Here is a 25,114-nt window from a genome sequence, read left to right as displayed (position 1 = left end):
TTAAATGAGGTGAAGCCTACCTGACGATGTTTCTTTGCCAGGCAGGTTGCAGGTCCCAGGGAGCTGATACCCAAACTAAACCTTCTTTCTCACAGTAATGGTAGTTTGAATTGAGAGTCATTCCAGTACATGGAGGCAGACTAAAATCAGAAATCTCATTCCATTAAAGGGGAAAAAAAGGAACCCCAAAGCCCTAGATATCAAGATTTTGATGATTTTCATTCCATGGCAGAACAAAAATGAAACCTTTCAATGATTTTCAAGAAACTTTCAGGAAAAAGAAACAAGCCAGAGTAGCAAACTTGCTGGGCGGGTAAGATGAGCAAACTGGAACAGCAACATTGGGAGAATTTGAAACAGGACCTGACTCCACGTCTCCATATTTGATAGAGGATTAAGTGTCAAGATCCTCCTCTAAATTAAACAAATCTCATAGCTTCAATCTAAAGAGCAAAACTTAACCTCTTCCAGTTTCTGATAAAATGACTTCTTTAATAGAAAGATTTTCAGCTTTTGTTATTATTTTTTCTCCTCCAATTCTAATCCTTGGGGCTATGGGGAAAATAAAAAATTTTGCTTTGACCAGCATGAAATTTACTGTCTAGATTTAAGATGTCCATTTACCCTCTTCCTATTTATCACAGTACAACAGTAGAACATGAAAAATACCTATGTATTTCCAGTTTGCCTACTTTTCCTGAGATATGAGGGTGGTTAAAAATTAATCAGTCAGGCAGCATAGGGTATCATATTTGAATGCCAGTGTGCTCAATTAAAGTCTTACTTCAGTGGTGCAGACTGTCAGTAAAACTGTTAAGAAACTGCAGCTGTCTCTAAAGGTTTAAGAATGCCAAAGGCAATATAAAGAGAGAAGTAAGGAAGACATTTTAAAGAAACTATCCCATTCGCTTGTTATAGCTTACCAAGGGTACCTTTGTCTGCAGAGAATGAAAGCAAATGAAGTACACTACTACAGTACACTTCTAGTGGGTTCAGTATGCAATAATTAAAAACGTTCTTGCTCTGTTTGTGGTAGTTTTGAATAAATGAGCTGAACTCAAGTTTAGACCCAAACATAAACTAGAGCTTTAGTACTTTCAAATATCATTTTTTCCTACTCAAACATGCAGAATGGGGTGGGAACAATGGATAGGGTGAGACTTCTTTGGATACTGTGCCCAGTTCCCTTATACTGCAGGTTCATATCACATCATTTTACCACAGTCTGCCAAAACTTTACCTTAAAAGGAGGCTGTGTGCTTCAGTGAATCCTAGGAAGAGCAGCTCATCTCACTGCTCTCTCATTTCAATCTCTGCAGTGCTCACAGGCAGGTTCTGACTTCGCTATAAGTGGCATTTCATACGGCAGACTCCAACGGGCCTGGCAGCAAGTTGGCTAACAGCCAGCCTGGATGATAACTTCATCTGATGCTTGCTGGTGTTCTCTCCAGCCGAACATCTTCCCTTTCATTTTCGATCTCTTCTTGCCATAACAGGGACCAAATGTTGCTTTACTTTATTTGCATTACAGCGGTCCTCAGAATTTCCATCAAACCAGAAAACATGCAAGACACTTCCTGCTGAGAAAGACTTGTGGTCAAAATAGAGAAAAGAGAGGGAGAGGAAAAGAGAGGCAGAAAATAATGAAAGTATTGAGCAAACAGAAAACATATCTTCCACCTTTCCAGTCCAATCTCAAGTCTCCATATTTATCACTATCCCTTCCAGTGAAAGGCCATTGTCCCATTTTCTAATAAAGTCAAAGATGCTAATTTAAGACTTGTCTTCACCAAATATTTACAGAATACTATGGTTATCCTACTGTCTAAACATTTCTTACAATAACTAGACAAATGTATGCTAAAACAGAACATCTCAAAAAGTGCTGCTACTGCAGCCCAGTAGAACTACTCTACTAAAAGGGCCAAAATTTTCCAACTCTGGTCTCCTGATTATCCCTATAGATTTGTGCAGAACTGTTTGTGTCAGCCAAGTGTGCTACAGAAATACTTGTTTCTTTGAAAAGCCGCTTAAGAAGTCAATATAACATCAAGACTTTGGTTCTTTATCTAATGTAGACATTCCACTCACACTCATCAACTCACCCTACATCCTTTGGGGCCGGAAATCCCTTGCAGTCTTACACCTGTAGGGAAATATTATGGAATGTTTGAATTTGGAAGCCACATTTCTTCTAGGTGTTCAATTATTACTTATAATAAGTAATACTTATTACTTACAATTTGAATGCATCTGTTTGGATGACCTCATGAATACACTGGTACTTCTGGCAACCTTGCAGCCACTGCACTTGAGCACCCTGCTTCGAGGTCAAAGTGACAAAAAAGCAATTTGACCTGCAATGAAACCTTGCTGTAGTTCTAACGTTTGCAACAAAGTACAGTTCAAAGTATCTCAATGTCTGACCAGGCAATTCTAACATGGACATCAGGATGAGGAATGCTAGTGTTTAAAATTAATAAAAACGTAAGTAAGTTCTTGTACAATATCGTCGAAAGTCTCTATAGACACCCAGTGGAGAACAAAGTTGGGCTTGTAAAAAGGTGAGGGTACCATGAGATCAGCTCCCAGCCCAGCAGAAGATTTAGAAGTTCCCGTACTGCCTGGCCCACTCAGAAGCATCTGCTGACAACATTAATATAGAGCTTGCTTCCTGTAAGCTGTGCGACCATCAAAGCCTAGATGGTCTTTGAGTTACCCTGCCGAATGAACCTGCCATGATTTGGGAATCTGATACAGAAGTGCAGTCCTGGTCTTACCACCGATTGAATTATAAACATCTCTCCAAAGTCCTTTCCAGTGTGCTTCCAGTCAGGTGGGGAGTGCTCTAAAGACAACATGCATTTAACTGCAGACATTTAGCACCTAGTGTAAAGACACCTCTCTGCTTCTCATAGCTCTGCCCACAGAAAGTCATTGCTGTTTTTCATTTAGCACTGATTCAGGAAATGCCTCAGATAACGTTTTATTATTATTATTATTATTGCTTTAACCAAGAGACAAAACAAGAGGGAACAAAAGTTAAAGCTGCTGTGACTGAATGGTGTTTATTTTAAAACTAAAGGAAAAAGAAAGATTTTCTTCCAAGGTTTGAGTACTTGTAAAGTTCTTATTAAAGTGTATAAAAACACAAGTGAGTGGAAACAGCATCTGCAATGGGTATGTGGGGCTACCCAGATGTTATGGGACTTTCACAGAATTGCTATCTGAATGTGATTATTAAAGCCATGAAGGTATGAGGTAGAGCAGTGCTCATTTTTATTACAAGGGAGCCTATGTGTAAGCATGTCCATGTATTATGGTATTGCATATTGCATCCATTATTCACTGCTGGTTTTGACCTATGACTTTGCTTTTGGCCATAAATGTTTACCTCAAACTAATTTGTGAAGAAACTGTTATATAAATTACTTAAATTACTGAGAATCACAGGAAACATCAAACATTTGAGTCTACACTTTGTTTAGAATATTTTCAGGGAAACTAATTTTGGCTTGGAATTCTCATCTGAAATCATTCAGTCTTACAATATTTCATAAGAACATTTACAGAATTGCTTTGAGAAAAATAAGCCTGAAAAAGAGCAATAGAAATTTATATTTGGCTTTAATTAAGCATGCTTTGCAGACCCAGGGTTATTAAAACTGTCCACTGCAGATGGACTTGTGCTTATATATTGAATCACAGGTTCCCTCAAAGTGAAATATGCTCATAACTACTTATTGCCATACCATGGGGCAAGCCAGTTAGTAAGACAAAATCTATTAAAACCACTTTCTAAAGCTTCCGCGCTGGGAGCAAGTACCTTTTTTTATTATTATTATTTTTATTTCATGTTTGTTCTGCATAAATACAAAGACTGGGATCTTCTCCCCAAAAGAGTCTCAAGGCAAGGGGTGAGGCTCCTTGCAGAACCTCTCAGAAATGTGGTGCCACATTCATGCAGTTGTGAGGGTGGGCAGGAAAGAGGACTTTGAACAACTCTTGGTACCCTCCTGAATGTAGACTGTCCAGGAGTTGTATTAAAAAACACTTCACCCTAGAAAAATAGAACAAAAGTCTATATGTAAGATTTGTAAATATGATCTCCCTGTGATCTGTTAACTGTCTATCTGGGGAATAAAACATTCATTCTCATGGGTTCTGGAATGGTTATTTATGGAGTTTATCTCCCACTTGAGAATTCGTAGCGCAAGAAAGCATTGCTTGATCACATAAGTGATAGATCTGTCTCTCAGACCACATCTCCAGTTTTTAGCTTTCAGTGCCAAGGTGGAAGACTGAAGATGGGCCTTGTTTGCAGATTCTTCTGTAATTATGTCCTTCACACAGAGAGGTCCTTGCACAGTAAACACTTGTGCAAAGGCATGGATGAACAACAGAAACAACTGCCACACCTCTACTCCTCGAGAATTTATTTTAAATTTTCCCTTAAATCTTGGGTGACCCACACAAATGCAACAAATACCTGTTACTGTCAGCTTGCATAGAGGAGAAAATAAGATTAAGTGAGTAAGACTGGGATAAGAGCATGGATTAAACAGGCCAAGGCGTATAACGTGTTAAAGGAAAAAAATAAAAATTAAATAAAAAATGCTGTGATTGAGGATTGCTCCACAGGAAGGGCCCAAAGGCAGGGCCAGAACAAGAAGTCTGGTCAGTTATTTTAGCAGCAGCAATTTCAGCAGATTGAAGTAGCCAAGCAGTCCTTCAGCCAGGAGAAAGGGTTGGGTGGAGCAAGACGAGTAATTGCAGTTTCGTAAGGAAAAAAAAAGGGGCTGCAAGAAAATAGCAAATAGCCCTTAATAAAGGATTTGTAATAAAAAAGTTCTCTCTCCTTCTGTAACTGGCCTGCTAGTGTGATTTTGGATGTTCATTGTTACGCCCAAGTGCATGTGGAGTGCAATCAGAGGTGAAAAGGAGGAGAGAGGAGTGGGAAGCTGAACAAATGTCCTGTGAAAGGAAAGTCTGGAATAAAAATAGCATGAAAGCCCCATTTGGCCAGCATGGAGCCAGATGTGGCAATGCAGCATGTCTAGAAACAGTACGTGTCTCAGCTGGTGTTTGTGTCCATCTCTGTTTATATTGATGCTATATTACCATTAATACTGCATACTAATGCATTCACAGCACATGCAGAGGGGATCTCTCCAAGATAAAGTGTGTTGCTGAGTAATTACATTAATTTATCACACACCTTTGGCCGCTTCACCACCTCCTCCCTCCTGAATACTTTTCAGCTTTCCAAGCAACCCTTTATGGAAGAAAATCTTAGCGTTTAAGAGGGAGGAAACCAGTAGGGTTCTATAAAAACTGAATAAGGTATTACTGAAAATATCCTGAAACCGTGTTGGCCCCATCCTTCTTTTCCAGCAGTACAAACCAGTAGAGTCACACTGCTGCTCTACTAACAGACAACAGATCAGATCCAAGATCTGTACCGTGAAATTGTCTGCAGCACTAATCAGGTTTAAACTCTCTTGTAAAGCTATTAATTCTAATTAAGATTTCTAGAGATCCTTAGCACTGGTATCTCACTCATTTATTGATCTAAGTCTTAAAAGCAGTTCAGATTTTGTCATCGCTAGTCATGTTAAGGGGTTACTCTAGAACATCTCTTCTCTGTTGGTGACTCCCTTATTTTTCCTGCCTAAATGAACCCTTGGTTGATCTGTTCCCTACAATGAGACGAGGTGAAAAAGGTAACAAGCACACACTCCCCTTAAAAAAAAGATCCCATCCCAAGCAGAGCAGCCCTTGGGCATGTGACATCTCAGGACAGACCCCAGTGCCTTTCATCAGCAAGCCATCCTACCAGGTTGGAAGGACCCGAGGAGAAGCAGGAGGTGAAGTTGAGGCTGGTTCCCCTGGTGATGAGGATTATAATAATCCTCTCGTGCTTTATCACAGCCACTCACACACTTCCTTCTGTGCCATGACTCTAATTAACAAACCAGACCAACTTTTTCTAAGAATTGAAGGGTTTTGGAACTATACGCCAACATACTAGAATCATTTGAAAAACAAAAAACAAACCAGAATAACAATAGATAGCAGTGCCATGCTTTTACTTTGATGGGGTTGAGGCAATTAGATCCACAAATAATTACCACATTCCAGCAGGATGGATAGATGACATTTGTGATTTTCAAGAGTCTCTCCTCCCCGTCCCCCTGCTAGCTCTTTTGTGTGGTTGCTGATACTCACAGCTACTTCATGGGACAGGGCCTCGAAATAGGTTTTGCTGTTGCTGTCACATCTGCACCGCAGAGACTTCCTGGCTATTAACAACAAAAAGGCAGCTTGTTTCTGGTCGGGTGTCCTCATATCCCATGGCTTCCCTTCCACATCCATCATGTGGATGAAATTTGAAAATTGCTCTCCATCTCCTCCAGACACAGGCATACCTGCAATGAATAAACAGTTATGTCCATTTATTACCTTCATAAATAACTGATTGCTGCTGAAGGCTTCAGGTTGTTCACAAAATGATTCCATGAATAAGTAGCATTGAGTAAATACATCTATACACACACAGAGAGACCCACAATTTTATTTTATTTTTTCAGGGTGGGTAGGGTTTAAAATCCACTCAATTGAGATATTTCTTGCCCACATGCAAAATTACCTACTGACTCTTAGATCTGCTTTAGGCAGTCCATACAGGTACTTCATACATTTGATTTTCTTCTGGATCAATGTAAACTCCCCAGAATCCACAGTTTTGCCTGTCCCATTCCCTCACTGACCAATTCAATATTTTGCACTTAATTTATATATGTATATATTAAAAAAAAAAAAAAAAAAAAAAAAAAACATCTTAAGGTATCATTATCACCGCATCTTCTTCATGTGGCATCTTTCCTTTATCCCTTTTTGAAAGATTCCTTTTAGATTCCTTTTATCTGCTTTTAATGGATATGAATACAAAGACAGAGAGAGTATGATTCAGCAGTCTGTATTCATGCCAGTCTGACTCATGCCAGTTTTAAAAGAAGTTTAACTCCACCATTTGTTATTTGCTTCAAGGTTACTGGGCTGAAATCCTATGATCAGAACCAGTCTTTGGAGTAGCTTGCTCAGCAAAGCAAGCAAACAAAAGCCCTGGGCTGCTGAAATTCATGATGTTCAATTATTCTTGTTTTATATCAGCATATGGACATCTATCTATCTCTACTGATTTAATTTATGAACGCATATAGCAGCAGTAGCACAGAGCTAAGGCTATTTTAATCAAAAGCAAATCTAACAGAGAATATGATGAGGTATCGAGTGTTGTGTCATACAGCAGGAAAGGAGGATGAATGGTAAGGACTTTGCCTCTGAAATATATTGATAATATAAAAGTCTTTGCAGCTTGATGGCTTGTTCAATTTGTGCATCACTCACCTCAGTTTGGTAGTTTCAGTATCCTTTGGGTACCACATGAAAATACAAATACAACATGAAAACAGGAGGATTGTTTCAATAGTTGCAGGACAGAATGGCTCCGAGCACTGACTGTAATAAATCTTTTAAAAAGATAAGCTTTGAACACCTGAAAATTCTGAATATTAAACAGTAAGTTTCAAAGCTGATCAAACAGAACCAAGAATGTGTTTGATGCTTGAAAAACCTTGCAAAAAAAAAAAAAAAATCAGTACATCCCCACTTTGGCATTGGTTATTTAAAACATTTCCTCTCATTTCTGACTCTGTTTAGACATTAAGGCAGTGAAATTCCCTTCAGTGATGTGATCCTATAGCTAAACCATGCTACTCACCTGCAGTACCATGTGAATAAGACCCAGGTTCAGAGGTTTTAATAAATCAATTTCATACAGCTGAATCCTGTCCCTGATACTTTTGATATGCAGAATTTGTACGTGGCAAAGAGCAAATCTGGCAGTGAATTTCTATTGCTCAAGGTGCGATCTTAATGCACAAAGCAAAGTCCCAAGACCAGAAAAATGCATTTGCTTCTGGGAAATATTCTACTTGCATGAACACGTTAGGAAGACAGCTTCTCCTGGCGCTGGGTTGTGATCTCTATCTGTGGCCCTTTATTCAGGAGCAGAAAAAGGGGGGAGTTAGGAGCTAGGGACTGGAGATGGCTTGGGTAAGAGACCCTGGACCTTCTGATATAATTGCAAAGCAAAAAGGTCTAAACTCTGCCTGACTCCTCAAGATTTGTAAAGCCTGGCACAAGAAGACGAACAGTCAAAGGCAAGAGTGGGTTCAAGAATTAGGCAAAAAGAAACCTGAGGTACCAGGTAACTCAGTGGTTGATGCTTTTGCTTACACAGCAGAGAACTACACAGGGGAGCAGGGGGATAATCTGTGTTTTACAGGAGTTGCAATTGTTGCTACATTTGCCAAGTTTTCAGAGTGACTGTGTCAGCTTAGTTTGACTTTTATGGAAACCTGAAGCCTTGTCTGGCTTACAGGCAAAGTTGGCTGGCTCTGCTGTCACCCCTTGGCCTGAAGCAAGGCACATCAGTCAGCTCTTGCTTTGGTGACTGGCACCTCTGCACTGCTTTCCCCGCCTTCCCTTGCCCCCAGGCTGGCCACAGAGAGCCACCCTGAGGCCCTCCTGTCCCCAACCGAAGCACCTACCAGCCCAAACCACTCACCATCTCCTGCTTATATAACCTGCTCCCACTTCTGCAGAAGCATAGGAAATCCACTGAAGCCATTCCCCAAATAATCCTTCAGGAATCACTTCATCATCTAATAATCTCTTACGACCCATTTAAGTGAAGGAGAGCAGATGACAGAGCATTGCTGTCTGTTTGTTTTAAGGTCTAATTGAAACTGGAGAAGAAAACAGTTGAAATGAAGGTTTTCATGAACCAGTTTATGCCAGGATCCTCCCTGATGATTCCTAAGAGTTGATTTAATCAGGGCTGACAACCTTCTAAGGAGCAATTCAACTCTTTTTAAGTGATGCAATATAAACAGGGGCAAAACTTTCACTATTAATTTGAAACCGAACCTACAGGCTTTATAAATGTTGACACCTGCCTATGAGAAAAGTACACATGGGTGATCCAAATTTCTCTTTGAGAGGCTCTACCTCCACCCGTATGAATTTGGGGATTTTATTTTTGCTAGCAGACACACATACCTGCTCAATGGGCTTTTTGAAGGTCATCCTCAAAACATGCTCCACAAGCTCTGGGTATCTTCAGCCCTTGTGTGAAGCAAGACTTGGTAAGGGGGCCTCTCACAGCTGCTCCAGGACAGCATCCCTAAGGGTCAAAAACACCAGCTAAAACTGCTGCCTGCAGGGCTTTAAATTCATCCAGCAGTGGCTAACTACCTGTAAGTGCTGTCAGGCTCCTGGTGCCAGTGATGATATCTAAGTGACTAAACCCTGCAGCCAGGAGTTGTAGCTGATTTCCTTACTCTGAAGACAATTAACAGCCATTAACTGAGGAGGACCTCAGGAATCCTCCTGAAAGGGAGGTTAAGAAAGGTTGCCCTGTGATGCTGGGACTCACCTGTTTCTTAGACGGCATGATGCCCCACCAGTGAGATACAGGCCTCAGTTCTTTGAGAGGCAGAAATATATATGAAGGAGCCCTTAGGATATAATTTCTGCTAAGACAAAAAAAAAAAAAAAAAATCTGCCACTGTTCCTGCTTGAATGGCAACTGTCCTGAAATCATAGTTTTTTTCCTTAAATGAGTGATGACAACAACCCCTCTCCAGAGCTGACTGCACCAAGCCATTGTTCTGACTCTAAACATCCCCTGAAAACTCTGGTACTAACAAGGAAAGCATCTGCACCCATCCAGCTCCTCCTGGGTAAAAACAAACAAACAAACAAACAAACAAACAAACATGTATCCCATGTATCCTGCTGGCATCTTGACCCTATGTTCTGCAAAGCCCTACAAGGCACACAAAATATCAGAGCTCTCCCAACGCCTGGCCAGCCACAAGCCCAAGATGGAAGCAACCCGATGAACCACACTGAAGCTGCTCTTTCCAAAGGGTTTACAAGCACAGATGTCTTGATAAATATGTGCTGTGGCTGGCAAAATTGTTTCATCTGCCTGCAGCATCACTAGATCCAGAATTACTTCCATATTATTATCTTACTTGTTAAACCAAGATCTTGAGGGAGGAATAGAAGGGGAGAAGCGGGGGGTGCATACGAGCCTCTCATGTTAAATCCACCTCATGTGCAAGCACACAAAGCCGGAGAAGTTTGCTGCCTCATGCTGTGAGTCTACGTCTCAGCTTTTGGCAGTAGAACAAAACCCTGGAAGCAGTCTGGAAGCTTTCATATGTTTTGCTGCTTGCTTTGGCTACTGTCAGAGCATCCTAAGCCTCGTGCTGGCTTTATAGAATCATGTTTTGCAAGGCATTTTTCAGAAAATGTTCACAATGAAAATACCTACAATGTAGATTCTCCCACCCCCTCCTTAAAAATAAATAAATAAAAATATTTAACAAGCTGATTTTCAAAATATTCAGATAAAAACTGCAACCTTATCCGTAAGAAAATCAGAACAAGCTGCTCAAATAGATCCTGTAGACTATCCTCAGAATGCCTCATATTTTATTCATAGCAGCACAGATTCTTTTCTGTGTGATCTTGCAAGGATATAAAATACATTCAGGCTCTGACTCCTACCTAAGGAGAGCCAGAGGCCTTCTCAGAGAGCTCCTGCGGTGGCACGTCGCACGCTGCAGTCCCCAGGAGCGTGGTGCAGCACCTGAGCAGACAGGGAGCTGCAGAGCTCATGAGGCAGCAGCAGATGATGATGATGGGGCCATGACCCACCGCTCACTCCGCTCCTGAGGTTAATTTAGCAGCCTGTATTGATTTCTCTGCTGCCTCGGCTAAGCCGCTTCCGGTGTGTTTTGAAGTTAGGCAAGCTGAAAATTTTTATGTTGCTTTCTGGTGCTGCACAGAATACATTTGCTTCCTGCTTGCTTAAGTGCACATAGTGCAAATGGAGCTGTGCTCAACCATCCTCAGTACCTGATGCAGCAATGCTTCTTTTCTCTCCTGAAATTCAGGGTTTGGGAATGCAATACTGAGAATTGGAGACATTTCCTTTGGAAAGAGAGCTAAGGACAGTGAAACCATGCAGAGCCAGTGGAGAGGGACCACTTTAATCATGAACCCAACCACAACCTCAGCTGTGAGCCTGTTGCTTTGCTTAGCTTTCCTGAGGACAGAAGTGAGGATGCAAACCACAGGTACGCTTGCTTTGGAGGCTTCCATCATCGCTAAAATCACTTTACACCTGGAGTGACAGGAATGAAATTGTCCTGATGATATTTATCTGGTAGATGGATCAGAAAGAGCTGTTGAAATCTGCCCATGTTTCTAAGCCTAGTTATTCTCAGTCTTGCTCATTGCTGCAACTCTGCTAGCTGACTCCAGTTTCCCTTGGCTCAAACACTCTCCTAGTGCTGTACAAAGACGTAAAGCATGGCATGGAGGGCAAAAGAGCCCAGTTTGATTGTTCGGGGTCTTTGCTCATGGTCTGATTGAAATATGGGGTATTATCTACTTCTTACTTCAGTACAGCCTCAAACCACTGGCTCCCAAATGATCCTCCTTTGAGGTTCCCTGATAGCGCGCTTCAATAAGTATTTTGCAATCAAAATGAATCTTGGTATTTCTGAAAGACGCCAGATTCATGCCAGCACATCTGTTTAGGCTGAAAGACTGACTCATTTGGGCAAGTCAATGTGCCTCTGTTTCCCCTTCCTTATAAAATAAGGATAAAATTAAACCCTCAGTATGCTGAAGTTCTCATCCCAGTTCCAATTTTTTCCTTTTTTTTTTTTTTTATGTCCTTCAACATGGGAGAAAGAGAATGTTTGATTTTTTTTTTCCACTGTCAGTCTCATCTGTTGTTCATCACAATACAGACTGCAGATTTTTTTTGATATTGATATATGTCTTATCTTTCAATGTCAAAAAACAAGCAGAGAAATACTTTGGAATGTGATAAATATGGAAAATATAAGGAGAGAGTGGAATGGAAAAGAGAAAAAGCTAAACAAAGGACACGTTATTAAGAAAAGTGCTAAGAGAACTTATTCCAGCCCAGGATAATTATATGTATTAAATAAAAAGACTTCTGCATGTGGAATACAGTAGAAAAACCTCCAGAACTTTTTATAACATATCAGTTATTTAGGACAAGGCCTGGAAGATATCACTGAATGAAATAGGTAGGAAACTATTAAAGGGACAAATAAATGTCAGAGTTTTAATTTAATTATGTCATGGGATGATAATGGCCACTGGAACTTCAGTTTTAACCCTTTCTGGAAGGCAGACAGCAAGGGAGAATGGACCAGGTAAATGGTCTCTAAGGCATCCAGCAGAATGAGTGAGCAATGGCACGTGTAAAAAACATCACAAGAGCAACAACTGCAGGACTGCCTTTTTTTCACCTAAACCTGTGGAAGCTGTGGTATGTTTTACACATTAACCTCTCCATACCGTGAGCAGCACCGGGCCAGACAATACTGAGGTGACAGGTCACCAAAGCAACAAAGCAGTCCTTTATTAATGTCTCTGCTCCTAAAAATGCAACCCCAAATTCCTTCCAGATATCCAACTGGTTGGTGGAAGTTTTATTAGTAGTTTAAACCATAGAGCAAACTGCAGCCCTTATGTCCTCTTAAATCATGCAGCCTCCTTGGAATAACTAAAATTCCCTCTAAGTTGCATTACCCAGAGTTTGTAAATGTCTGGAAGGCATAAACCACTAATGCATGTAATTTTTCTTTTCCCTCACGCCATTTCTCCAGCTTTCCCACACAGATCGCTGCTTTCTCCCAACCACTTCAAGAATGGGATATATTTCTGTCTCGAAACCATGCACTATCTCTCCTGATCCGGGGAGTCAGATTACACTGAGATTTAAAACATATTTCCTTGCTGAACAAATCAGACATTCATTTTACCCCTACAAGAAGATATCTGCCTGTAAACCAGGTGTGACTCAGAGTGGTCACCTCAAGGTTTTCCTGCAGAGAGAATTTGAAAGCCTCAGACACAAGTTATTGATCATTGCAGCCTGAGCAGAGCTGAGAGCTCACACCACCACAATGCACACGCATCGGGCAGTGAGCTGGAGGTACAGCTGGGTTATCACGTCTCCTCGGATCACATCCTTGAGTGGGTTCTGCAGGCCCCTGACTGCCCAGCAGTGAAGGTTTCCTACTGCAGGAGACACATGCACATCCCAAACCTGCTCAGTAGTTGTGTTTTGCTCCATATCATTTCTGACAGATTCACTTTGCATGACATCTTAGCGCTGGTTCCCAAGGATATGTTCCACAAGCAGCAGGCTTCTCTTACTTTCAAATACTCTGAATATTCAGAAAACACTAATTTCTGTAGCTTCTTTACAAAGCAAGGCACTCCAAAACCCCAAAGCCGAGCTGATCTGGGCCACTTCACCTTTAATTTTCTCTCTCTCCACTTCACTAATATTGTGTGCTCTGTATCAAAAGGTAGATTACTTAGTTCTGGGTACTTGGATGAGTTTTTTAAATAAGCTCCACCTGGAGCTCTCTCTAAACCATTTTTACAGTCATATTGCTGAGGGGCTTAGTATGAGCTCAAGCAGAGCATCTTATCCTTGTTTAATGCAAACACCCATACGTCTCAGAGGTGTGTGCATCCAGGACCTCCTCTATTGGTCACTGTAGCCATGCTTCTATGAAAGAGGTTTTCACCACCACACTAATGCTACCCCTTATCTTTGAATAGCACAGCTATTAATTCTGGTATGAAATACCTGCTGAAAGGAGCAAAGGCAGAAAAAGGCACTCTGCTTCATTACATATTCAGAGTGATGGCAATAACTAACAGTTTTTGTATACATCTGTATAATACAACAGCTGTCTCAGATATTTTTGCAATTTAAAACACCACGTATTCTCTGTTCCAGGTTTAACCTCCAGAAAGCGTTGTAACAAGAAATTGACTTGATTTCCCATGGTGTTTACCACTGAAAGGCAGATGGTTATAAGGCTGACAGCCTCTTCAAAAGGTAAAAACAAAGTAATCATCTAGCTCACACAGGTTGAATTCAGGTAAGGATACAAAAAGCTAGGTGCTCTTCAAAACTTTTTGACTATCCATAACTGCTTCCATCTACAAAACTGATTCAGAAATGTAAAGGGGTTGTTCAGACTGATGCTAGTTGGGACAGACATAAATCATCTTTGTCACTGTCTTCAGAAGAAAACAAACAAGATGTTGAAGGTGGATCAGGGAGGAAAGCAAACGTTACCCAAGATTTCTGATGTCGAATAGTTTGATATAAATGTGGCCCTGTGAATCTTGCAGGAGGCTGTATCCAGTGTGTTTCTTTGTTCCTGAATCTTTTTGCTCATCTTCCTAGGGCTAGTGACCTGTAACCACGCACTACAGCTTTGTCTTTTGAACCATTACAAATGCCTCTCTAGTATTTTGGTATTGCTCACCCTAAAGGCAGGCACCCCATACAGCAGCGCAGCTCCTGCCTGGAATTTCACATGCCTCTGCTGCCCAATAAAGAGCGCCCATGTGCCAGCAAGTTTCTGTGCCTGTTTGTTTTCTTACCTGGGACTTGTTGCAGTGGATAAACACTGAAGTGGCACAACTTGTTCTGCATGAAGCAATGAATAGGCCTGAACTGGTGTTTGCTTACAAATCCCTGCTCTGTCCATTTCCTGCTTCCTCCTTCTGTTACAAGGGCTCCTCTCTCCTTAGGCTCTATCTCTCACTCTTCACTATTTTACCTACTCTTGAAAACAACTTAGACTATTTCTCAATGCACCATACTTCTCCGAACCGCTGATCATCACAACTAATCACTTAATTATGGGGAGCTAGAGCCTCCAAATGAGCTTTTCCAGGTACCCAGCCATCAGCCCCTGCCAGGTTTCCCAGCTGCACTCAGCTCAGTGGAGCGAATCCAACTGGGTTTGGCAACCCAGCTGCTCCCACCACCTACACACACACACACACACACACACCTACTGGTATGTTATTCGCTGAGCAACTCTTTCTTTTCCCCTTGTCCCACCCATCACAGTTGCTTGGCCAGAAGAGGAATCTGTAGTTCAGCAGTTCAAAGGAAAGCTCATCCATCCTGTGCTGCAAACTGTGGCTGGGGCACAGCTGCCCTGCCCTAACTTGTCTGGGGCAATCAAGGTGCTGCGGTGCTGAGCTGCTGTCTGAAAAGGCACGGGGAAGTCCTCCTGCTGCCCCACCGACCAGCAATGAGCTTTGCAGAATGGATAGGTCTTTCTGCTGCCATCTGAAGGAGCTTCTTGCCACCAGCCAGCTGGGAGTCAGTGCTTGGAAAAATCAAGCTACACAGTAATATCATGCAAGCTTTGTGGTGCAGATAGGTAAATAAAGCTCCTGTGAGTTAGATATAAAAATAAATAAATAAAAGCAAAGCTCTTCAGCATTATAAGCACCTAAACAATGTAAGGACTTATTTTTTCTTTAATTGTTTCTATCACTGCTTTTCTTTTCCTTATGTAATGCTTAGCATTCAAGCAATATTAAAAGCACCTGAACAGTAAGCTTTCAAAAGGACACACAATGCTCAGTGTTTTTTTCTCCCCTTTATCTACACTGAGGAAGAAAACAGAGAGAAAACACAAGTTAGCATTTATGGAGAACCAACAAACCAGCCTCCCGGCTGCCTTTCTGCAGGAACCAGCTATGGAAATGAGCTCTCTGAGGTCCTGCCAACACTGCCTGCTGATCATGGTGCACAGGGATGATGTGACCTGATAAAGCTGCATATAATGCTTATAACTAACAGAGCACTGATCATTACAGGAGGAAAATGGTGTTTTTCAAAAGAAATCTGTACTTCTTTCTACTCCTTACAAAGCTTGAACCACGTCAAACAAACTCACCATTTTGGTTGGTAGGAAGCCAAAATGCTGCTCAAGGAAAAAGTGATGTTCTAGTCCCCAAATCCCTTGTACCATTCTCCCCAGGAAGCTCAGGTATTATTCTAAGGTCAGGCATGTCCTGACTGAAACAAACAGAAGAACGTCAGAGCCCTGCATTCTGCCACCTCGCTCACACTGCCTTTCAAATTGGAAATAAGGGAAGGAGCTAAATAAACTTTGTTATGAGGCTGTGATACCTGTTTAGATCCCAGTGCTACGCTGAAACATCGATGCTCTCTACCCACTACTTCTTTACAAGCCCATGGGATAAAAAGAGGCCCAGAAACAGTGTCAAATCCGACTGAAGCACGCTTGGGTTTTTTACAGCCTCATCTTACCTCATGCCTTATCTGTAATTAATATCTGTCAAATACTTTGAGCTTTCCTTTTCTCTTATCTGAACTGAAACACTTGTGGTGCAGCCCCTGGATGCAAGGGGTTGAAATGGTTTCCTGGAGGGATTGAGGCTGGCGAATGGAAGAAATCTAAACCTGCTTATCATTTGGCTCTGGCTGTATTAAGCATGTTTGTAGTCGAGCACTTCTTGCAAACCTTAAGATTAATGTAGTTTATTTTGGTCAACAGGCTAAATCTATGCACTTTTGGTTCAGCTCAAGCTGTGATTTCCCAAAGCAAGCGACTAAGTTTTCTTCTCAATGGCTTGCTTCGGCAATGACTTGGGCAATAAGTACATCTGTGTAACACTTGAAACTTCAGGGAGCTGTAAGGAAGGGTTTATGAACCAGACCAGTCTGAGGCAATGGGGTTTTTAGAGGTGTCAAAATATGACCTGTTTGGCTGGTTTGAGTTCTTTGCATGGCCACAAATTTCCTTCCATGAAGAGTCTCAGGGACAAACTGAGATTTTAATTGGTGACAAACAGTTGCACAAAGTAATTTGCTATGGAAAGGTCCAAAACAATTCAGCACCATCCCACTTCTTCAATTTTTTTTATTACTAGTATCTCTAATTACAGGCATGAAACCCAGGTAATGAGTGGGTTACATTTTCTGCTAAGAAAATGATGTGCATAATTATAGGCACATGTTCAACTGAGATACTGTGGCATCCAGTGCTTCCACAAAGATGATAATTGTCAACCTTTGCACTGTAATTAAGTCTAAATGGGAATCCTAATCGCTTTCCAAATGAGCAAACAGTAAGCCTATCTTGATTGGCTCTGTTGTGGCAATGAATGAAACGGATTTACTCTATGGGTTAATTAAGTTTTATGAAAGCCCATGCCCCCCTCTCCTCAAAACCCACATTGTCAGCAAATATTTGAGCTAATTAGCCCTGTATTGTTTCAGTGCTGTGTGATAGTATTACCTGCATTATCCCATTAAGAGCCCTGTTCTTCTGCAACCTTCATTTCAAATTTCCCCCTTGAAGCAACTATATTGCCTTTGATTCACCTGTTCCGTGGGTTCATGGCCTTCTGTTCCCTTTGAGGCTTATAATTTCAGCAAGACTCACGAACAAAAGCAGACGCTATGCAGTTTGGTGCTCAGTTTTCCTTACAAATGCTCTTTATGCCTAACCGTGACCTAACAGGCTCAGTGTAAGTGATCTCGTCTCACAGGCTTTCTTTTCACTACTATTCATGTGGGATATTTTTTCCTACAAAATGCCAGTGCAGCCAGCCCAGCAGGACTCTGCTGAGCATGGACCACACGGAGAGGTCCTGAGGGCTGCTGGATTTCAAGCTTCATCCTGGGTAAATTTTCAAACTGCACAAGCCAACCAGAACCAATGTGACTCGCTTTTACCTTCTGTTCCCACATTCAGTACAACATAATCATCCCATAAAGCTAAAGAGATCATTTGAAGTCTCCACTTGATTTACTCAGTTCCTACACCAACAATTGCACTTAACTATGCAGGAGAAGAGTCAGGAAACTCTACCACATCACTTAGCAGTCTGTTCTCCCAAGGCAGACACGTGTGTGTCCAGGAGACCACAACACGGCTTTAGGTAGTGGCTGCTAGGAGCTAACACAGTGAAGAAAGGGGAAAATTTTGGATATATTCATCCCCCAACACCAATCAGCACAGATACACCCAGTCAGTGCAGGTACACCAACTTACTATAGGTGAAGATGTGTTTTGTTTCCCCTCTGCTCTCTCTCCTTTTTCTCACCTCAGTAGTTTGCCTCCCAGAACATATTTGTTCTTCCTTTCACGAAGGACTCGAGCTGCAAAATAAATGCAGAGTAAAATGTTTCCAATGCACTTGCCCAAACATAATGATTTGTGCAATTTAGTGGAAAAAATCACAGAGCTGAAAAAATATATGTGCTTCCTGTGGCGAGAGCACCTGAAAGGCAATGAAATTCCATTACCTGAAACAAGCCCATAAACAGCATTACAGAGCAGCCACTTGTCAGTGCTAGATGCTATTTGTGGGAAGCCACTAATTGCAGCTTTCATAAAACGGTTTGACTCCCTTCCAGGCTGATGCACAGTGCATTCCAAGTGGGTGATTTAGAAGTTGCAAAAAGCCAAATGCCCCAGCCACAGGGGAAAGCTGCCACTTTCGGACTCCCCAAGGAAGGCTTCTCAGCTGAGCAAGACATTGGTCACTTCTTGTCAACCACGTTCTATGCTATGGATGTCTCCTCCTCCATCACAACAACCACAACAATCAGGGCCCCATGGCAGCAGAAATGGTAGTAGACGTCATAAGAGGAAGCCTCTGTCTCCAGCAAATTCCTAAGATTTACTGTCCTAGGAAAACAAGGACAATGAAGATTGTAATCCATTTTTCTAAAGAGAGACAGCAAATGATGCTCCAGATGCACTCCCCAAGGCTTCGTAGTACTAACAGATGTTATGTGGGACCTACAGGAGACCTCTTCCCTCCTGGAGGAGTATCTGGAGATCTGGAGACCAGGCAGGGCATCAAGAGCATCCCAAATAGTTTGTGAAGTCTACAGTTAGGCAACAGAGTCATGGAACAAATGACTTGCTCATGGCCATGCAATGAGCCCACAGCAGAAGTCAATGACTTTTCCAGTCTTTTGTTTTAGCTAAAGACCTTTCTTCCTTTTTACCTTTCTTCCTACATAACATGGTCTCCCTTATAGAAAAAATAAGGAAAATAAAATATAAGTCAAACTTCTCATCTTCATTCTGAGTCCAAAACACACATGCTTCACTTCTGACCCTAGCATTGCTTCATATTTTGCCCTGTGAGTCTATTCAGATGTCACAATAGGACATGCTTGATTGGCAGGTGGGAAAACTGGCATGCAGCAGTGTGATTCATCAGTCTTTTCAAAGCAGACAGAGAAGACAATCTGCTGATGTTTGGATAGTTTGCATGTTCTTATCTCAATGGAACTTGTTCACACAAGCCAGGTTTGATTTTATGTTATCCTAAGCCTTGCCCTATACTTGTCCTAGTAGCTGAAAACAAGTTATTTTAGCCAAAGGCTCCAAAATCCTCACTTTTCTTTTTAAATAAAAATAAACTGATCAGTGAATGTAAAAAAAAAAAAAAAAAAAAAGGAAGAGGGAAAAAAAAACAGAACAGTATTTTCAGTGGCTCATGAGCTGGAAAATCAACATTTTTTAATGAGGAAAAAAAAAAAGATTAAGGCCATGCAGCAGCTGAAAAAGCAAGCACTTATTAAAACAAAATATTTAATGTTCGCAACCATTCAATGGTTGGAAAAGCATGTTCTAATGACCACGTTTAATAATGTTTAGAGCCACCCAGGGCCTTGAAAATCAACTTCTTACCTAACCTTATAGAGCTGGTGATTTCAATAAATAACGTTCATGTTGAACCCATATGTAGAGAATTATATTCCCTACCAATTCTGGAGAGAAAAGGGTTAAAAACCCTTTTACTGTGAACTGAGGGAAGTTTGAGATAGGTAAGTGATGGGAGAAGAGGGGAGGGAAGGAGACAGAGTGCTGCAGAGCGAAGCTGAGCTCGGGGATCTTCTACCCAGTGGGAACTATCTGACAACGTCATCCCACTTAGAGCAACTGGAGAATGAACACAGGTTTTCTATTGTCAGGAAAAGAGGCAAGATTGTGCCACTGCCAGCATCACCTACATCTTCACAAACTGAAGGCTCTGGAGATGGTCACTGGGAAAAAATGGCCAGGGGCAGACAAAGATGTATCTCCAAGCATAAAATATCGTTCGGTTTGAAAATAATGGCTTGTCTTGAGGCAACACCACAGATTTATTCCTAAATTTATCATACTAGCACGGAAGATGATATTTGCTGAAAAATGGTCCTATTTCAGCTGTTTTCTGTTCAGAAATAGGCTACGCATATTGAGAAATTGTCTTAATTTTGCTGCATTTAAACCAAAAAGGACAGAGGATCTAATCCTAGGAGAGCCGAGGTGCTGTGAACCAGCCCTCTGTGCTCTTCAATAGCGTGACCACCTTGAATTTGAAACAGAGCTGCAATTTGTTGGCAATATTTCACACTCCTCTAATTTTCATGTGTGTAAAATTAGCGGTTGGGGTCACCTCTCCTTGTTGACTGGGGTTCAGGGAGTCGCTCTGAATCCCTCAGTGCATTTGGAGCCTTTCCAGAAGCTCAGCACAGTACCTGCAAAGCTATTTGTCTTTGCAAAAATATTCTGCCATTTAAAGCCACTAAGTGGCAGGGAAAAGCAAGTCCTGAGAATATACGTTGTGCTAAGGGCGGGTTCATAGCTGTATGTGCTTAGGGCTTTAAATGCAGTGCAGTAACCCCTCCTAGGGAAAGCACTTCCTAGGCTGCTGCTAAGAGTAGAAACCTTTCCGCCGAGCAGAAACAGGAGAAATCGATGCACGTTAATCAAGGTATCGGATATAAGAGAGATCTATCAACAAATAGAAATAGGACCAGTCTCTCGGCATGGTGCCAGGCATCTGGCCAGGACTCTGTGCAAATAAAGGCACAGTGAGTTACTGCAAAGGCTCCCCGCACAGCGACAAGACAACAATCAACTGCAGGGCTTCAGCTCGTGCCTATAGAAGGATGTTGTGCTCATCTGCTCCTTCCTTGGCATTCAGGTTTGCAGTTTTGACCATCTTTTGACCTGGGTTGCCCAGTCCTTGCAGACAGACCAAAATTTGAAGTCATTAAAATAAAATTCCAATTGCTGACATCACTTACATGCAACTTCTCCAATTTTTCTGGATACCATGGCATCAATAACCTGGAGTTTTCTCTGCCTTCCTCCCCCTTTTTAAAAATTATTATTTTTTAATTAGAGCTGCAAGTTAGCTGATTCTAAAAGACTGGGCAGGTAGGGCTGCAAATGGTGAACAAGGGGAAGGTATTGATTGGTGGGGATCAACCCCCAAAAAAAGTATTCTCAGGGGAAATAGTGTGTGTGTATGTGTGTAGAAACAACACAAGCTTGAAGGATTAGAGGTAGCAGTTCAACAGGACATGTCTGTTGCTGCTCCCAGCAGCATTCGAGCATTCTGTAAGAAACTAGAGGTCGCTTCTCATGGGACTTTTTCCCATTTTCTGCAAACATCCTGGCAAAATCCTACAGCTTAGTGTCCCCAGCAGCTCCCACCACCTGCTCCTTCTAGCCTCTAGCCCTGGGTTTGTCCAAGCTCTCACAGATACTGTGCAGATGAGAGCAGCCTACAAGAATCCTGGGGAGGAAGCACATGTCTTTCTGTATATCTAAATGAAAAATGCCCCGGATCCAGTTTCCTCTTCTTAAGACCGTACCAAGCACTCCGAAATGCATGTGCTCTTTTCTCCTGAGGAGCTGCAGGGAACCACCTTAAAGCCCTGTGACAGGTTTGACAACAGCTGCAGCAAGATTAATGTTTTAACTGCATTAGTATCATTATTGGTACTAAGTAGTTTTTCATATATTTGCTCTTCCACAGTGGTACTACAGGATATTTACCCACTGGGAATGCTATACATTAAACAGTAAAAGGATGTGATTCTCTTCACTCCTATACCATTTTTTTCACTCATGATTCCCAACTAATTTATTGGGGTTGCTTGTGATTTAAAATAATGCAAACAAAGCAAAACTAAACCCCAGACCTGAGGAGTAAGAATGTTAAATTTCAGCAATGGTGAGGGCAGATAACAAGGAATACACAGCTCCAAAAGACAATCCAGCATGCTCTGAACTTCTGCTCCAAGAAGTTTAAGGGGATGAGAGCTGATGAGTAAACACTATAAAACAAGTTGAGAAATGTAGATCTGATGTCAGGAGAAGGTAAATACTATAAAGTGAAGCTTAAAGTTAAGAGAAATTGAAGGAATTAGAGATGGAGAGATGTGGCTGTGGATGTGAAACCTGCACTTGCCTGGAGCTCCAGAAATAGTTAAAAAAGGGAGAAGGGGAAATGAGTTCTGGTCCTGGTGGGACATGGCTGGAAACAAGCAGGATTCACCTTATCCTGAAGAACAAGCAAATAACCAAAACGAAGTCAGTAATTAATCCATTTGCTTCTTTAGCATGGGCTCAAATGCAATTTTTAGCATTTGTAGGCATCGTTTCATTGAATCTTTGTTTAATAATTTTTCTAAGAGAAAGAAATAAAATCTCTATCTGGAAAGCTATGCTGAAATGTTCTTATGTTTGGTTAGCTTTTGCCAGCTGAGCTAAGATGCCGAGATAGAGCTTTTCCTGACAATGCTTCACTACAAAAAGAATAACAGAGGGACTGAAACTTGTCAGGAGATGCTTGTGACAATGGCTTTGTCCTCAAACTATCTCAAAGACATTTAGCTCCCAGGGGCATTCACCATCTAAACTTTTGGGGGGAGAGAAAGGGAAATAGGAGAAGGGAATCTGTCAGGAATTTGGCCACAGCTGCTGCTCCAAATTTACTGCCTCACATCTGAAAAAGCCCATGTAAGGCAAGGCAGAACAATTGCTCCTTAAAAAATATTCACCAGGAGTAGCTTGCAGGGCAGCTGTTGGATTGGACACATTTATAACCACATCTCCACAGTCCAAAAGCAATGTGATTGCAGCTTCTGCATCATCAGCCCAGTGTCTAACATGATGAATGTAAATTGTCTGAAAGAGTTTTGCTGTAGATGCATTTTCTATCGTTCTCATTCAAATTGGGTTAGCAGTGCAGAGGTCAACAAGCTGGAAAGTTATGGTGCTAGCTTCTAGTTCCAAACCATTTGGGGCATATTCGGGTTTGTGTCCTGATAGTTGACAATTATCCAGTAAAATAAATCAGGCTTTTTAGTAAAGATTTGCAATCAGCTGAAGATATCAGGATAGCTCTAGTGAGAATTATTCTTGATTTCAGAAAACTGTTTTTACACAAAACAATTAAGAGACTTCAGGTTGTTGAAAAGTTCAGCTCAAACAGAAACTTTAAAGCCAAGGTTTGGAAGGTGAAGTGGGAAAACAGTGAGATATTACTTAAACATCAAGTGAAAGGCTTGCAAATGTTTGAAAATGGTGCTTTGCTTAGCTGATAAATGCCAAACCATTGCAGTGAAAGGACCAGGCCTTGTGCTGGACAAGGGAGGCCTCCAAATCTGCAAATATCATTATGGTGCAGCAGAGGTTCACAAGAACATGAGGAGTTAAGTCTTCCTTTCTGTTGCCAGGACTATTTTTTTCTCCTGCTCTGGGAAATAACCTGGTTTGGACTCCTTGAAACAGCTGTTTTCTACCACCCTTGTCATCTGTTTTTCAAATTACCTAGATATTAAGTGATTATTTCTGATGATTTCAGCCTGAGAGCATCTGTAATTCTTAAAAACTCCCATCACTTCAGGTTTCCTTTCCACCTTCCATCTTCCTCTCGTTGGTCTCAAAATGATTTTTTCCCCAAAATTCTGATGTTCTTGGACTTAGGAGATCTGGCAACTTCTCAGTTCAGAGGGCACAGGGAGGAAAGGATATAGATTACTGTTCCAGAAGTGAGTATTTTCAAAATCTTGTTCTTCTAGTAATAATCCCAAGGGAAAGGACCATCGAAGTTGCTCATAAAATGGCTGCTGTTGTAAGATAATTCCTTAGGGAACACAAACCCCATGTAACCACCATGCAGCCTCTTCTGAAATGAGGAAATTGCTCTCCTTGTCCTCAGATCTCCTTCACAGTGGTCAAACTCCAGGACCTTGCTTCACAAGGCTATTTTAACTACTGCTGAAGCTGAGGTGTATTCTGAAGGTGAATCGGTGTCTCAGCAAGATGTAGGCCATAGGCCTGAAGAGCTCAGTGATGGAACATTAACCGATAAATGTACGACCTGAAAGATAACATCAAACAGCAGGATGGGGAGCATGAGTGTAGCTATAAGGGTCGGAGAGAACGACTGAATACATTAAAGAAATGAAACGTGATGTCCCAGTTCACTGCACTTTACTGATTTGGGACAACGTGGAATCTCAAGGCTTTAAGTGCAGCAAATGTATTTTGCTGGTTTTGTAATAAGATATTGCATATTCTTTAAATTACCACCTGCTGCCTGCGTTATGCAATATGCATCCTAATTCAGGTATCCCTCACTATAATTGCACTTGGTTTCTCTCTCTCCAAATCATCAAACACGCCTCTGCTCCTCTTGCACCAATCTAAACTGATTCATCAGGGGTTAGCGCTGTGTTCTCATCTGCAGCGTGGCAATAAAACAGCACTTGTGATTTCTCATTTGGTTTTCCTATACAGATTCCTCAATGGAGTACAGCAGGGACTCAAAATGAGTTTTATTTGTCTGCCTTCGGGTCATCTGTGGTGATTGCTTACTCTGTAAAGGTTACAACTGTCAGCACCATGCTGCTTTGATGTACGAAGACTGTCACTAAGAACAGCACAGTGGGCAGCACATAGATGTCCGCAGCCTCTCCTTTTGTCACAATATCACATCCTCATGATATCACTAAGGTTTAGAGGGACCTTATCTTGCAGGTCTTTCTCTCTGTGAATAAACAGTGGTGGATTTTGCGGCCTGGGTTGCCACCCACAACGTGAAGCAGCAGAGGGATGTCTGGTCCCCTCCTGATCGTGTCACACAACAGCCTCAGTTATACAGGGTTGGGTCCAACCCACATGCGTGGGTGATGAATTATGGGTTTGCTGAGAAATGTGCTGTTTTGCAAACTGTCTGGGCATGAATGAGAGGGGACAATGGCTCCCTACCCAGAGCCATCAGTAGCAGATAATACAGACTAAAAGCTGCAAAGGTTTTGGGGGTCTGA

At 41.7% G+C, this 25,114-nt stretch overlaps 1 long non-coding RNA gene across 1 annotated transcript in view; it reads right to left on the bottom strand.

Moving 5' to 3' along the window:
• Positions 1-6,062: 6,062 nt before the first annotated feature.
• LOC118172404 overlaps positions 6,063-25,114 on the bottom strand; it is a 156,508-nt gene continuing 137,456 nt past the window's right edge. The window contains exons 2-4 of the long non-coding RNA XR_004753683.1: positions 18,036-18,142; positions 15,013-15,399; positions 6,063-6,428 (exon numbers count right to left, since the gene is read on the bottom strand). This is a non-coding gene — a long non-coding RNA (uncharacterized LOC118172404). The remainder of the gene's footprint in view (positions 6,429-15,012; positions 15,400-18,035; positions 18,143-25,114) is intronic.

The sequence above is a fragment of the Oxyura jamaicensis genome, chromosome 10, assembly GCF_011077185.1.
Source record: "Oxyura jamaicensis isolate SHBP4307 breed ruddy duck chromosome 10, BPBGC_Ojam_1.0, whole genome shotgun sequence".
Lineage (NCBI taxonomy): Eukaryota > Metazoa > Chordata > Aves > Anseriformes > Anatidae > Oxyura > Oxyura jamaicensis.
The sequence above is the reverse complement of the archived record's forward strand: the minus strand, read 5'-3'. Positions and strand labels throughout refer to the sequence as shown.